This window comes from Tachypleus tridentatus, chromosome 7 (genome assembly GCF_004210375.1).
Source record: "Tachypleus tridentatus isolate NWPU-2018 chromosome 7, ASM421037v1, whole genome shotgun sequence".
NCBI classification, from domain to species: domain Eukaryota; kingdom Metazoa; phylum Arthropoda; class Merostomata; order Xiphosura; family Limulidae; genus Tachypleus; species Tachypleus tridentatus.
This window is the reverse complement of record NC_134831.1, coordinates 114,604,121-114,617,054: the sequence shown is the minus strand read 5'-3', so window position 1 is coordinate 114,617,054 and position 12,934 is coordinate 114,604,121. Positions and strand designations below refer to the sequence as shown.

The 12,934-nt window shown below is 35.9% G+C and overlaps 1 pseudogene across 1 annotated transcript in view; it reads left to right on the top strand.

Annotated features, from left to right (window-relative positions):
• LOC143256435 (sodium- and chloride-dependent glycine transporter 1-like) overlaps positions 1–12,934 on the top strand; it is a 92,664-nt pseudogene that overhangs the window by 69,896 nt on the left and 9,834 nt on the right. The window contains exons 9-12 of the transcript XR_013031354.1: positions 863–1,100; positions 5,795–5,923; positions 10,718–10,817; positions 11,507–11,616. The product of XR_013031354.1 is annotated as a sodium- and chloride-dependent glycine transporter 1-like (transcript). The remainder of the gene's footprint in view (positions 1–862; positions 1,101–5,794; positions 5,924–10,717; positions 10,818–11,506; positions 11,617–12,934) is intronic.

The following is a 12,934-nucleotide window of genomic DNA, read 5'->3' as shown; positions in this document are numbered from 1 at the left end:
ATAGTATGTTGTTGTTTTTACAAAAGAGAGTTGTTTTATAATTGTTTTTGTATTTTGTTGTTATTACAAAAGAGAGTTGTTTTATAATTGTTATAGTATTTTGTTGTTATTACAAAAGAGAGTTATGTTGTAATTGTTATAGTATTTTGTTGTTATTACAAAAGAGAGTTGTGTTGTAATTGTTATAGTATTTTGTTGTTATTGCAAAGGAGAGTTATGTTGTCATTGTAGTAGTATTTTGTTGTTATTACAAAAGAGAGTTATGTTGTAATTGCTATTGTATATTGTTGTTATGACAAAAGAGAGTTGTGTTATTATTGCAATAGTATTTTGTTCTTATTAAACAATAGATCTACGTTGGAATTGTTACAGTATTTGTTTCTTATAACAACGGAGAGTTATGTTGTAATTGTTATTGTATATTGTTGTTATTACAAAAGAGAGTTATGTTGTAATTGTTACAGTATTTTGTTGCTGTTACAGAAGAGAGTTGTGGTGTAATTGTTATAATATATTGTTGTTACAGTAATGGAACAAGTTGATTATTGTAATGTTGTATGTAGCATGAAAAATGGAATTTTTATTTGCTCAGGGAACACAAAATATTTAATCTTTTAAATATATTTAGGTGTATTGTCACACACTCTTCACCTGTACATGTTTCCTAAATAAAAGGATACATTGGACTGCCGGAACATTTGTAAAAAAGATATGGTTATATTTAAGTAATCCAAGAATGAAAAATGTTATACTCAGCTTCGGTTTTTTGTACGACATTCGTTTCTTTGAAACTATACTCTATACATTAACGTAATGAGTGTTTGCCTCATTTTCATTTTTATTGAATTTTATCTTATTTCAGAGACGCTTTAATAGTATCTACGACCAACGTTCTGACAAGTATTTTTGCTGGGTTTGTTATATTCTCTGTGATTGGTTACTTGGCCCATGAGCTCAACGTAGACGTAGAGCACGTGGTGAATCAGGGTGCTGGTTTGGCGTTCATTGTGTATCCAGAGGTTGTCGCTCGATTACCAGTTGCACCATTATGGGCATTTTTGTTCTTTATCATGTTGTTAACCCTAGGACTTGATAGCCAGGTAGGCAATTAATTTATGTATGTCGTTAATAAACGTTTAAATGATAAATGTATTATTGTCATCCAAAGAAATCTAATGTCACGTACACAGTTATTTTAAATGGTAAAATACTCGGGATCTATAACTGTTATACATAACAAAAAGACATTAACACCAGAGTTTGTAAGAATTTGCTGCAGCGAAGTAACCCACTTGTTGTAAATACACGTCGATACCCCCTTCCCCCAAAAAAAGAACGTTATAAATATACTTTGATAACCTTCCTCCAAAACATTGTAAATACACTTCGATACAACTCTCAAATAACAAGTTGTAAATACACGTTGATAAAAACAACAACCAAGAAGATGTTGTAAATATACGTCGATAAAACAAATAACAACCAAAAAGACATTGTAAATACACGTTGATAAAAACAACCAAGAAGACGTTGTAAATACACGTTAATAAAAACAACCAAGAAGACATTGTAAATACACGTCGATAAAACAAACAACAACCAAAAAGACGTTGTAAATACACGTTGATAAAAATAACAACCAAGAAAACTTTGTAAATACACGTCGATAAAACAAACAACAACCAAAAAGACGTTGTAAATACACGTTGATAAAAACAACCAAGAAGACATTGTAAATACACGTCGGTAAAACAAACAGCAACCAAGAAGACCTAAATACACGTTGATAAAAACAAACAAGCTTCAAACATTTACTGTTGAGCATCTATAAAAAATGCAAAGGTCTTGTCTGATACATGCTCCTACAACCATTTTGTCTGATACGTGCTCCTATAACCATTTTATCTAATAGATGCTCCTACAACCAGTTTGTTTGATACGTGCTTCTACAATTAACTTATTTACCATCTACTCCATCAACCATCTTATCTAATACATGCTCCTACAACCATCTTGTCTAATACATGTTCCTACAACCATTTTGTTTGATACGTGCTTCTACAGCCAACTTATTTAATATGTGCTCCATCAACCATCTTGTCAAATACATGGTCCTTCAAGTATCTTGTCTAATACATGGTCCTTCAAGCATCTTGTCTAATATATACTCCATCAACTATCTTGTATAGCACATGCTCCATTCACCATGTTGTCTAATACATACTCCATCAACCATGTTGTCTAATACATACTCCATCAACCATCTTGTATTACACATGCTCCATTCACCATGTTGTCTAATACATACTCCATCAACTATGTTGTCTAATACATACTCCGTCAACCATCTAGTTTAATATATACTCCATCAAGCATCTTGTCTAATACAAGGCCCTTTAAGCATCTTGTCTAATACATGTCCTTCAAGCATCTTGTCTAATACATACTCCATCAACCATCTAGTTTAATGTATACTCCATCAAGCATCTTGTCTAATACATGGTCCTTTAAGCATCTTGTCTAGTACATGGTCCTTTAAGCATCTTGTCTAATGCATGGTCCTTCAAGCATCTTGTCTAATGCATGGTCCTTCAAGCATCTTGTTTAATACATGGTCCTTCAAGCATCTTGTCTAATACATACTCCATTAACCATCTAGTTTAATATATACTCCATCAAGCGTCTTGTCTAATACATGGTCCTTTAAGCATCTTGTTTAATGCATGGTCCTTCAAGCATCTTGTCTAATACATACTCCATTAACCATCTAGTTTAATATATACTCCATCAAGCATCTTGTCTAATACATGGTCCTTCAAGCATGTTACCTAATACATGGTCCTTTAAGCATCTTGTCTAATGCATGGTCCTTCAATCATCTTGTCTAATACATGGTCCTTCAAGCATCTTGTCTAATACATGTTCCATTCACCATGTTGTTTGATACATACTCTATCAACCATCTTATCTGATACATACTCCATCAACCGTCTTGTCTCTCTTCGTGTACTCTATAGGTGGTTAAAAAGTGATTATTAAAGCTGTTTAAGTTTCATCTGGGTGAGTCCACCGAAATTTTCTGTTATTTAGGTCTTTATTATTTTTCGCTTGATGTGTTTCAAAATTTTCGTAAATAACTGAGAAATTAGGTTTGTTTTATGTCAAAAAAGATATCTGTGTTTTGAATATCCTTAGAATAGACTAATTTACCTCCATTTGCTAGGTTTTCTATTTTCTCAGTCCAAGGGCTTAGACCTTATAAATTTCTCGTTTTCTCTTAACTCGACTTCAACCCTTTATATATATACATATTTAGCACAGTGAATGTAATTAACAATAGATAATGACCATCGTTAGCAATAAAAAGCAAAAATTCGAACCTTGTATTTTAGCGTCATAAGTCCATAAACATACCGCTGTCTCTCCGAGAACATCCCACGTTTATAATAAAACACAATGTTACGGTTTTGGAATACTTTATATTGTTTTAAAGACGAAAATTCGTCCTTTGATGTTTAACGTTTTAGTTCGTGTGTTATATACTAGGCGCCACGATATTAGCAGTTTGGTATAGAACGGAAAGGTTGTGTTAAAAGCTTTTGTTTGTTTGAATTTCGCACAAAGCTACTCGAGGGCTATCTGCGCTAGCCGTCCCTAATTTAGCAGTGTAAGACTAGAGGGAAGGCAGCTAGTCATCGCCACCAACCGCCAACTCTTCCGTTACTCTTTTACCAACGAATAGTGGGATTGACTTTCACATTATAACGCTCTCAGGGCTGAAAGGGCGAGCATGTTTGGTGCGACGGGGATTCGAACCCGCGACCCTCAGATTACGAGTCGCACGCTTGGCCATGCCAGGCCATGTGTTAAGAGCTAAGACATCAGCAAATAATTGTTAACATTATCAAAAGGTTTCCATTGGTTATTTTCAAGAACTATTTAATTAATAAGGATTGTTCTTTTGTGACCAGGCTCCCTATATTTAACTTCTTCCGGTGTCATGTTTTACTTTTTTTTTCTGTTATGTGACTAATGTAGGTGAAAATAAACAGGAAAGTAAATTAGTGTCTTTTTCTAAGGAAATCCGAAAGATAGGTGTCTCTCTTGACATAAAACGAACCTGATTTTCAAGTTCTTTTACGGAAATTTTGAAACACATCAAGCGAAAAAATATATAAGCCTAAACAATAGAGAGTTTTACTGCAATCAATGGTACATGTTGCTTTTATTTCCGTCTAAGTGGCTAAATTTGTTTCATTTTAGAATTTTTTTTGCAAAATTACTCGAGGGCTATCTGCACTAACCGTTCCTAATTTAGCAGTAGTAAACTAGAAGAAAGCATCAAATCAATATCACGCACCGCCAACTCTTGAGCTACTCTTTTAGCAACGAAATATGGAATTATCTATCACATTATAACACACCCAAGGCTGAAAAAGCAAGCATGTTCGGTGACAGGATTTGAAAGACTGTAAACTTTATTTACGCTAGGTGGCTCATATAAGTAATATTTAGACAGATTCTTTTTTATTTATTGTGGTTAACATCACAAAAATTAGACTGTTATCTTTGCTTCCGCTAGGTGGTTCGTATCAGATAAAAATAGCATGTATAATGGTTGTTCCCGGTAGAGTTTGTGTTTATGTGTGTTTTTTAGAGCAAAGCCACATCAGGCTGTCTACTGAGCCCATGATAGGGTATGTGGGAAAGAGAGTAGAGAATTACTAATGAAATCTAGCATCAAAAGAGAGAACTTTTGTGTGTAGTGAAAGACCTGCTGGTTAATTACAGAATGAACTATCTAATATATGGTACTTCCATCACTATTTATATGTCTATATTGTTTGATTTGACTAACGTCACTTCTCGAATTTCTAGAAGACATATATATAAATATATTTAATACATTTCTGACATAAATTGTTTTCTCTATTTTCGCTAAAAGTGGGCATTCGTTCGATCCACTGCTTTTATGATCACACGTCCTACTAAGTAATAGTGTTAAATGCATTACAGTTTATTGTTACGTTTCTGGGAAGAATCAGATGTTGCGAAAGAGAAAGGTTGTGAACCATGTCGTCCATTGTTACAAAAACAAACAAGAACGCAAAAGGTGTCTGAAATACATTGTTGGCTCTACAAACAATCACAAATATTATTGTTAAAAAACAATGCCACTGGATAAACTAAATAATCGATTTTTTTATAACTTGAAAGGAAAATGAAATTGTATTTCATCTTGTGTACTGAGGGCTGTTTGAGATTTGCCATTAAAAACTGCTCATTGATAAACAACGAGAGAGGTTGATATTAGGTAAAATTAATACAGAAGCTTCTAGAAGTCGATAGATTAATCTTAATTGTCCACGTATTCTAAATGATATTTACCTATTTTTATATACAAAAATCCACGTCAGTCGCTCCTCCAAATTGAGTGACGTAAGTTGGAACATCGAAAGAGTCAGGCCCGATATGTTCAGGTTGTTAGGGCGCTCGACTCTTAATCTGAGGGTTGCGGGTTCGAATCCTCATCATAACAAACATGCTTGCCCTTTCAGCCGTGGGAACGTTATTATGTGACGGTCAATCCCGCTATTCGTTAGTAAAAGAGTAGCCCAAGAGTTGGCGGTGAGACTTCACACTGCTAATTTAGGGACGATTAGCGCAGATAGCCCTCATATAGCTTTGCCCAAAATACAAAAACAAAACAAATCGCAAGTGTTCGTTTAGGGTTACGTGTGATGACAGGAACATACTTCGTCTATCAAATAATGAAAGGTGTATTTTTTTCAAGTTTACCTTGCTAGAGTGCGTTACAACAGGAATTTTGGACTGTTTTCCTGATGTCAGAGGAAAGAAAACTATAGTCGTCCTCATAGTATCAATATTAGGCTTCGCAGGAGGAATTATATTTACCACAAGGGTAAGTAATCTTTCAACGTACCAAATACTTATAAAAACAATTAAAACATTTGATTGTCTGAAACATTGATTTTAACAACTGTTATAACACTATATAACTTTTATCGCATCGATTTTTAACAAAAAAGAAAGCAATATTTAACGTCTAAAACGATTTCTAAGAATAATAACAATACTGAACATTTAAAACAATTATGTGTTGCAATAAATAACAATACTCAATGTTTAAACCAATTATGTGTCGTAATAGAGAAAAATACTGAATGTTTAAAACAATTATGTGTTGCAATAAAGAACAATACTAAATGTTTAAAACAACTGTGTTGCAATAGAGAACAATACTGAATGTTTAAAACAATTATGTGTTGCAATAGTGAACAATACTAAATGTTTAAAACAACTGTGTTGTAATAGAGAACAATACTGAATGTTTAAAACAATTATGTGTCGTATTAGAGAACAATACTGATTGTTTAAAACAATTATGTGTTGCAATAAAGAACAATTCTGATTGTTTAAAACAATTATGTGTCGTAATATAGAACAATACTGAATATTTAAAACAATTGTGTTGCAATAGAGAACAATACTGAATGTTTAAAACAACTATGTGTTGCAATAAAGAACAATACTGAAAGTTTAAAATAATTATGTGTTGCCATAGAGAAAAATATTTAACGTCTAAAGCTAGCATAGCACTTGAGAACTATATTTACAGTTTTAAAATTATTTTAACAAATGAAATAATATTTAATGTCTATGACATCTAATTCTGACAAATCGTTTTAAAACTTAAAAAGTCAAAAACATTTCTCTTTATACGTGTTTCGGAGTGGTATGTAATAGCTAGAACTGTTTTACATGTACACTAGTGACACAGGCCTTCTTTATACATGTTTCAGGGTGGTGTGTACAGGGTGGTTTGACAAGTACACGGGTGACACATACTTTCTTAATACGTATTTCAGGGTGGTGTGTACTGGCTGGAACTGTTTTACAAGTACACTGGTTACACATACTTTCTTTATACGTATTTCAGGGTGGTGTGTACTGACTAGAACTGTTTGACAAGTACACTGGTGACACATACTTTCTTTATACGTATTTCAGGGTGGTGTGTACTGGCTGGAACTGTTTGACAAGTACACTGGTGACACATTCTTTATACGTATTTCAGGGTGGTGTGTACTGGCTGGAACTGTTTGACAAGTACACGGGTGACACATTCTTTATACGTATTTCAGGGTGGTGTGTACTGGCTGGAACTGTTTGACAAGTACACGGGTGACACATTCTTTATACGTATTTCAGGGTGGTGTGTACTGGCTGGAACTGTTTGACAAGTACACGGGTGACACATTCTTTATACGTATTTCAGGGTGGTGTGTACTGGCTGGAACTGTTTGACAAGTACACGGGTGACACATTCTTTATACGTATTTCAGGGTGGTGTGTACTGGCTGGAACTGTTTGACAAGTACACTGGTGACACAATCTTTACACGTATTTCAGGGTGGTGTGTACTGGCTGGAACTGTTTGACAAGTACACGGGTGACACATTCTTTATACGTATTTCAGGGTGGTGTGTACTGGCTGGAACTGTTTGACAAGTACACGGGTGACACATTCTTTATACGTATTTCAGGGTGGTGTGTACTGGCTGGAACTGTTTGTCAAGTACACTGGTGACACATTCTTTATACGTATTTCAGGGTGGTGTGTACTGGCTGGAACTGTTTGACAAGTACACTGGTGACACATTCTTTATACGTATTTCAGGGTGGTGTGTACTGGCTGGAACTGTTTGACAAGTACACGGGTGACACATTCTTTATACGTATTTCAGGGTGGTGTGTACTGGCTGGAACTGTTTGACAAGTACACGGGTGACACATTCTTTATACGTATTTCAGGGTGGTGTGTACTGGCTGGAACTGTTTGACAAGTACACGGGTGACACATTCTTTATACGTATTTCAGGGTGGTGTGTACTGGCTGGAACTGTTTGACAAGTACACTGGTGACACATTCTTTACACGTATTTCAGGGTGGTGTGTACTGGCTGGAACTGTTTGACAAGTACACGGGTGACACATTCTTTATACGTATTTCAGGGTGGTGTGTACTGGCTGGAACTGTTTGACAAGTACACGGGTGACACATTCTTTATACGTATTTGAGGGTGGTGTGTACTGGCTGGAACTGTTTGACAAGTACACGGGTGACACATTCTTTATACGTATTTCAGGGTGGTGTGTACTGGCTGGAACTGTTTGACAAGTACACGGGTGACACATTCTTTATACGTATTTCAGGGTGGTGTGTACTGGCTGGAACTGTTTGACAAGTATGCTGGTGACACATTCTTTATACGTATTTCAGGGTGGTGTGTACTGGCTGGAACTGTTTGACAAGTACACTGGTGACACATTCTTTATACGTATTTGAGGGTGGTGTGTACTGGCTGGAACTGTTTGACAAGTACACTGGTGACACATTCTTTATACGTATTTCAGGGTGGTGTGTACTGGCTGGAACTGTTTGACAAGTACACTGGTGACACATTCTTTATACGTATTTCAGGGTGGTGTGTACTGGCTGGAACTGTTTGACAAGTACACGGGTGACACATTTTTTATACGTATTTCAGGGTGGTGTGTACTGGCTGGAACTGTTTGACAAGTACACGGGTGACACATTCTTTATACGTATTTCAGGGTGGTGTGTACTGGCTGGAACTGTTTGACAAGTACACGGGTGACACATTCTTTATACGTATTTCAGGGTGGTGTGTACTGGCTGGAACTGTTTGACAAGTACACTGGTGACACATTCTTTATACGTATTTCAGGGTGGTGTGTACTGGCTGGAACTGTTTGACAAGTACACTGGTGACACATTCTTTATACGTATTTCAGGGTGGTGTGTACTGGCTGGAACTGTTTGACAAGTACACTGGTGACACATTCTTTATACGTATTTCAGGGTGGTGTGTACTGGCTGGAACTGTTTGACAAGTACACGGGTGACACATTCTTTATACGTATTTCAGGGTGGTGTGTACTGGCTGGAACTGTTTGACAAGTACACGGGTGACACATTCTTTATACGTATTTCAGGGTGGTGTGTACTGGCTGGAACTGTTTGACAAGTACACGGGTGACACATTCTTTATACGTATTTCAGGGTGGTGTGTACTGGCTGGAACTGTTTGACAAGTACACGGGTGACACATTCTTTATACGTATTTCAGGGTGGTGTGTACTGGCTGGAACTGTTTGACAAGTACACTGGTGACACATTCTTTACACGTATTTCAGGGTGGTGTGTACTGGCTGGAACTGTTTGACAAGTACACGGGTGACACATTCTTTACACGTATTTCAGGGTGGTGTGTACTGGCTGGAACTGTTTGACAAGTACACGGGTGACACATTCTTTATACGTATTTCAGGGTGGTGTGTACTGGCTGGAACTGTTTGACAAGTACACGGGTGACACATTCTTTATACGTATTTCAGGGTGGTGTGTACTGGCTGGAACTGTTTGACAAGTACACGGGTGACACATTCTTTATACGTATTTCAGGGTGGTGTGTACTGGCTGGAACTGTTTGACAAGTACACTGGTGACACATTCTTTACACGTATTTCAGGGTGGTGTGTACTGGCTGGAACTGTTTGACAAGTACACGGGTGACACATTCTTTATACGTATTTCAGGGTGGTGTGTACTGGCTGGAACTGTTTGACAAGTACACGGGTGACACATTCTTTATACGTATTTGAGGGTGGTGTGTACTGGCTGGAACTGTTTGACAAGTACACGGGTGACACATTCTTTATACGTATTTCAGGGTGGTGTGTACTGGCTGGAACTGTTTGACAAGTACACTGGTGACACATTCTTTATACGTATTTCAGGGTGGTGTGTACTGGCTGGAACTGTTTGACAAGTACACTGGTGACACATTCTTTATACGTATTTCAGGGTGGTGTGTACTGGCTGGAACTGTTTGACAAGTACACTGGTGACACATTCTTTATACGTATTTCAGGGTGGTGTGTACTGGCTGGAACTGTTTGACAAGTACACTGGTGACACATTCTTTATACGTATTTCAGGGTGGTGTGTACTGGCTGGAACTGTTTGACAAGTACACGGGTGACACATTCTTTATACGTATTTCAGGGTGGTGTGTACTGGCTGGAACTGTTTGACAAGTACACGGGTGACACATTCTTTATACGTATTTCAGGGTGGTGTGTACTGGCTGGAACTGTTTGACAAGTACACGGGTGACACATTCTTTATACGTATTTCAGGGTGGTGTGTACTGGCTGGAACTGTTTGACAAGTACACGGGTGACACATTCTTTATACGTATTTCAGGGTGGTGTGTACTGGCTGGAACTGTTTGACAAGTACACGGGTGACACATTCTTTATACGTATTTCAGGGTGGTGTGTACTGGCTGGAACTGTTTGACAAGTACACTGGTGACACATTCTTTACACGTATTTCAGGGTGGTGTGTACTGGCTGGAACTGTTTGACAAGTACACGGGTGACACATTCTTTACACGTATTTCAGGGTGGTGTGTACTGGCTGGAACTGTTTGACAAGTACACGGGTGACACATTCTTTACACGTATTTCAGGGTGGTGTGTACTGGCTGGAACTGTTTGACAAGTACACGGGTGACACATTCTTTATACGTATTTCAGGGTGGTGTGTACTGGCTGGAACTGTTTGACAAGTACACTGGTGACACATTCTTTATACGTATTTCAGGGTGGTGTGTACTGGCTGGAACTGTTTGACAAGTATGCTGCCAATTTTTCTGTTCTTCTTATCGCTATACTCGAGTGCCTTTTGATATCCTGGAATTATGGTAAGTTTTCTCTTTAGAATAACCATGACATTCCTTTAATCACTTGAGATAAATTAATTAATTTATACTGATTATCTTTCAATTTTTTTGTGAGAAGCAAAAATTAATGTTCCTTTCATGAAGAATGAGAAATATGAACTTTAACCTTAAAGTTCAATATTAAAAAAACAACCTTTTGAGGTAAGTTTCTATGTATTAACGATTTTTAATACTTGTATGGTGAAAGTCAAGCCTATGTTTTCATTGCTATAATGGGGTGTCATATCAGCATGTTATATGTATAACACACGTCACTTGGATGAATGTATTAAGAATAATATAATCTTGTTTGTTATGGTATAGGTGGGAACAAAATCAGTGTTGTAATGTGTTTTGAATTACAATACAATGTTTATTAATAGGAACTCGTGGATCACACTGAGACTGACATGTCAGCAGATTTAACGAAGTTTCTAAATTACGTATTTTCCTGTAAAACGTTTACTAAAACGGTCGTTAATAATAAATACAACTCACAACAACATAGTTTACCTTCATCTTAAATAACTACAATAAATACAACACACAACAACAAAGTTTACCTCGATCTTTACTAATTATAATCAACACAACAACAAAGTTCACTTTGATCTTAACTATAGTTAATGTCTATCTTTTCTCTTTGATCTCAAACCTGCATTTTTATTCAGGTACTGACCGATTTCGACACGACATCGAGTTAATGATTGGTCCACGCAGTGAGGCCTGGGGATTATTCTGGTCAACTATGTGGAAGTACTTGTCACCTGCAACTCTTCTTGTGAGTGTTTGTAGTAGTGTTAAATCTGGTCACCATCATGATGTAAGTCACTTTAAATCGGAGTAAGGTATCAATATATTTATGGTTTGGAAAAATGTCTGACCACGAGTCACACTTTCTTGCTCAAACTAAAAAACAGTTGCTCTCCTTTACGGATGAAATAAGTTACCGATAAATAGCTCTGGGTGTAAATAGTGAAAGGCTTGAAAAAAAATTATTGATTAAAATTGTTAAACTACTTTTTGTGTAAGCCTGCTTTTACAACTCGTATGCAAGATATAAGATATACCTAATAATCTAATCCTTCTTTTATATTCCTATACAAAATATAGGTATAACTAATAATCTAAGCCTACTTTTCTATTCCTATACAAACTATAGGTATAACTAATAATCTAAGCCTACTTTTCTATTCGTGTAAAAATATAGGTATAACTAATAATGTCAGCCTACTTTTCTATTCCTATACAAACTATAGGTATAACTAATAATCTAAGCCTACTTTTCTATTCCTATACAAACTATAGGTATAACTAATAATGTCAGCCTACTTTTCTATTCCTATACAAACTATAGGTATAACTAATAATCTAAGCCTACTTTTTTATTCCTATACAAACTATAGGTATAACTAATAATGTCAGCCTACTTTTCTATTCCTATACAAACTATAGGTATAACTAATAATGTCAGCCTACTTTTCTATTCCTATACAAACTATAGGTATAACTAATAATGTCAGCCTACTTTTCTATTCCTATACAAACTATAGGTATAACTAATAATCTAAGCCTACTTTTCTATTCCTATACAAACTATAGGTATAACTTATAATGTCAGCCTACTTTTCTATTCCTATACAAACTATAGGTATAACTAATAATGTCAGCCTACTTTTCTATTCCTATACAAAATATAAGTATAACTAATAATGTCAGCCTACTTTTCTATTCCTATACAAACTATAGGTATAACTAATAATGTCAGCCTACTTTTCTATTCCTATACAAACTATAGGTATAACTAATAATGTCAGCCTACTTTTCTATTCCTATACAAACTATAGGTATAACTAATAATGTCAGCCTACTTTTCTATTCCTATACAAAATATAAGTATAACTAATAATGTCAGCCTACTTTTCTATTCCTATACAAACTATAGGTATAACTAATAATCTAAGCCTACTTTTCTATTCCTATACAAACTATAGGTATAACTAATAATGTCAGCCTACTTTTCTATTCCTATACAAACTATAGGTATAACTAATAATGTCAGCCTACTTTTCTATTCCTATACAAAATATAAGTATAAC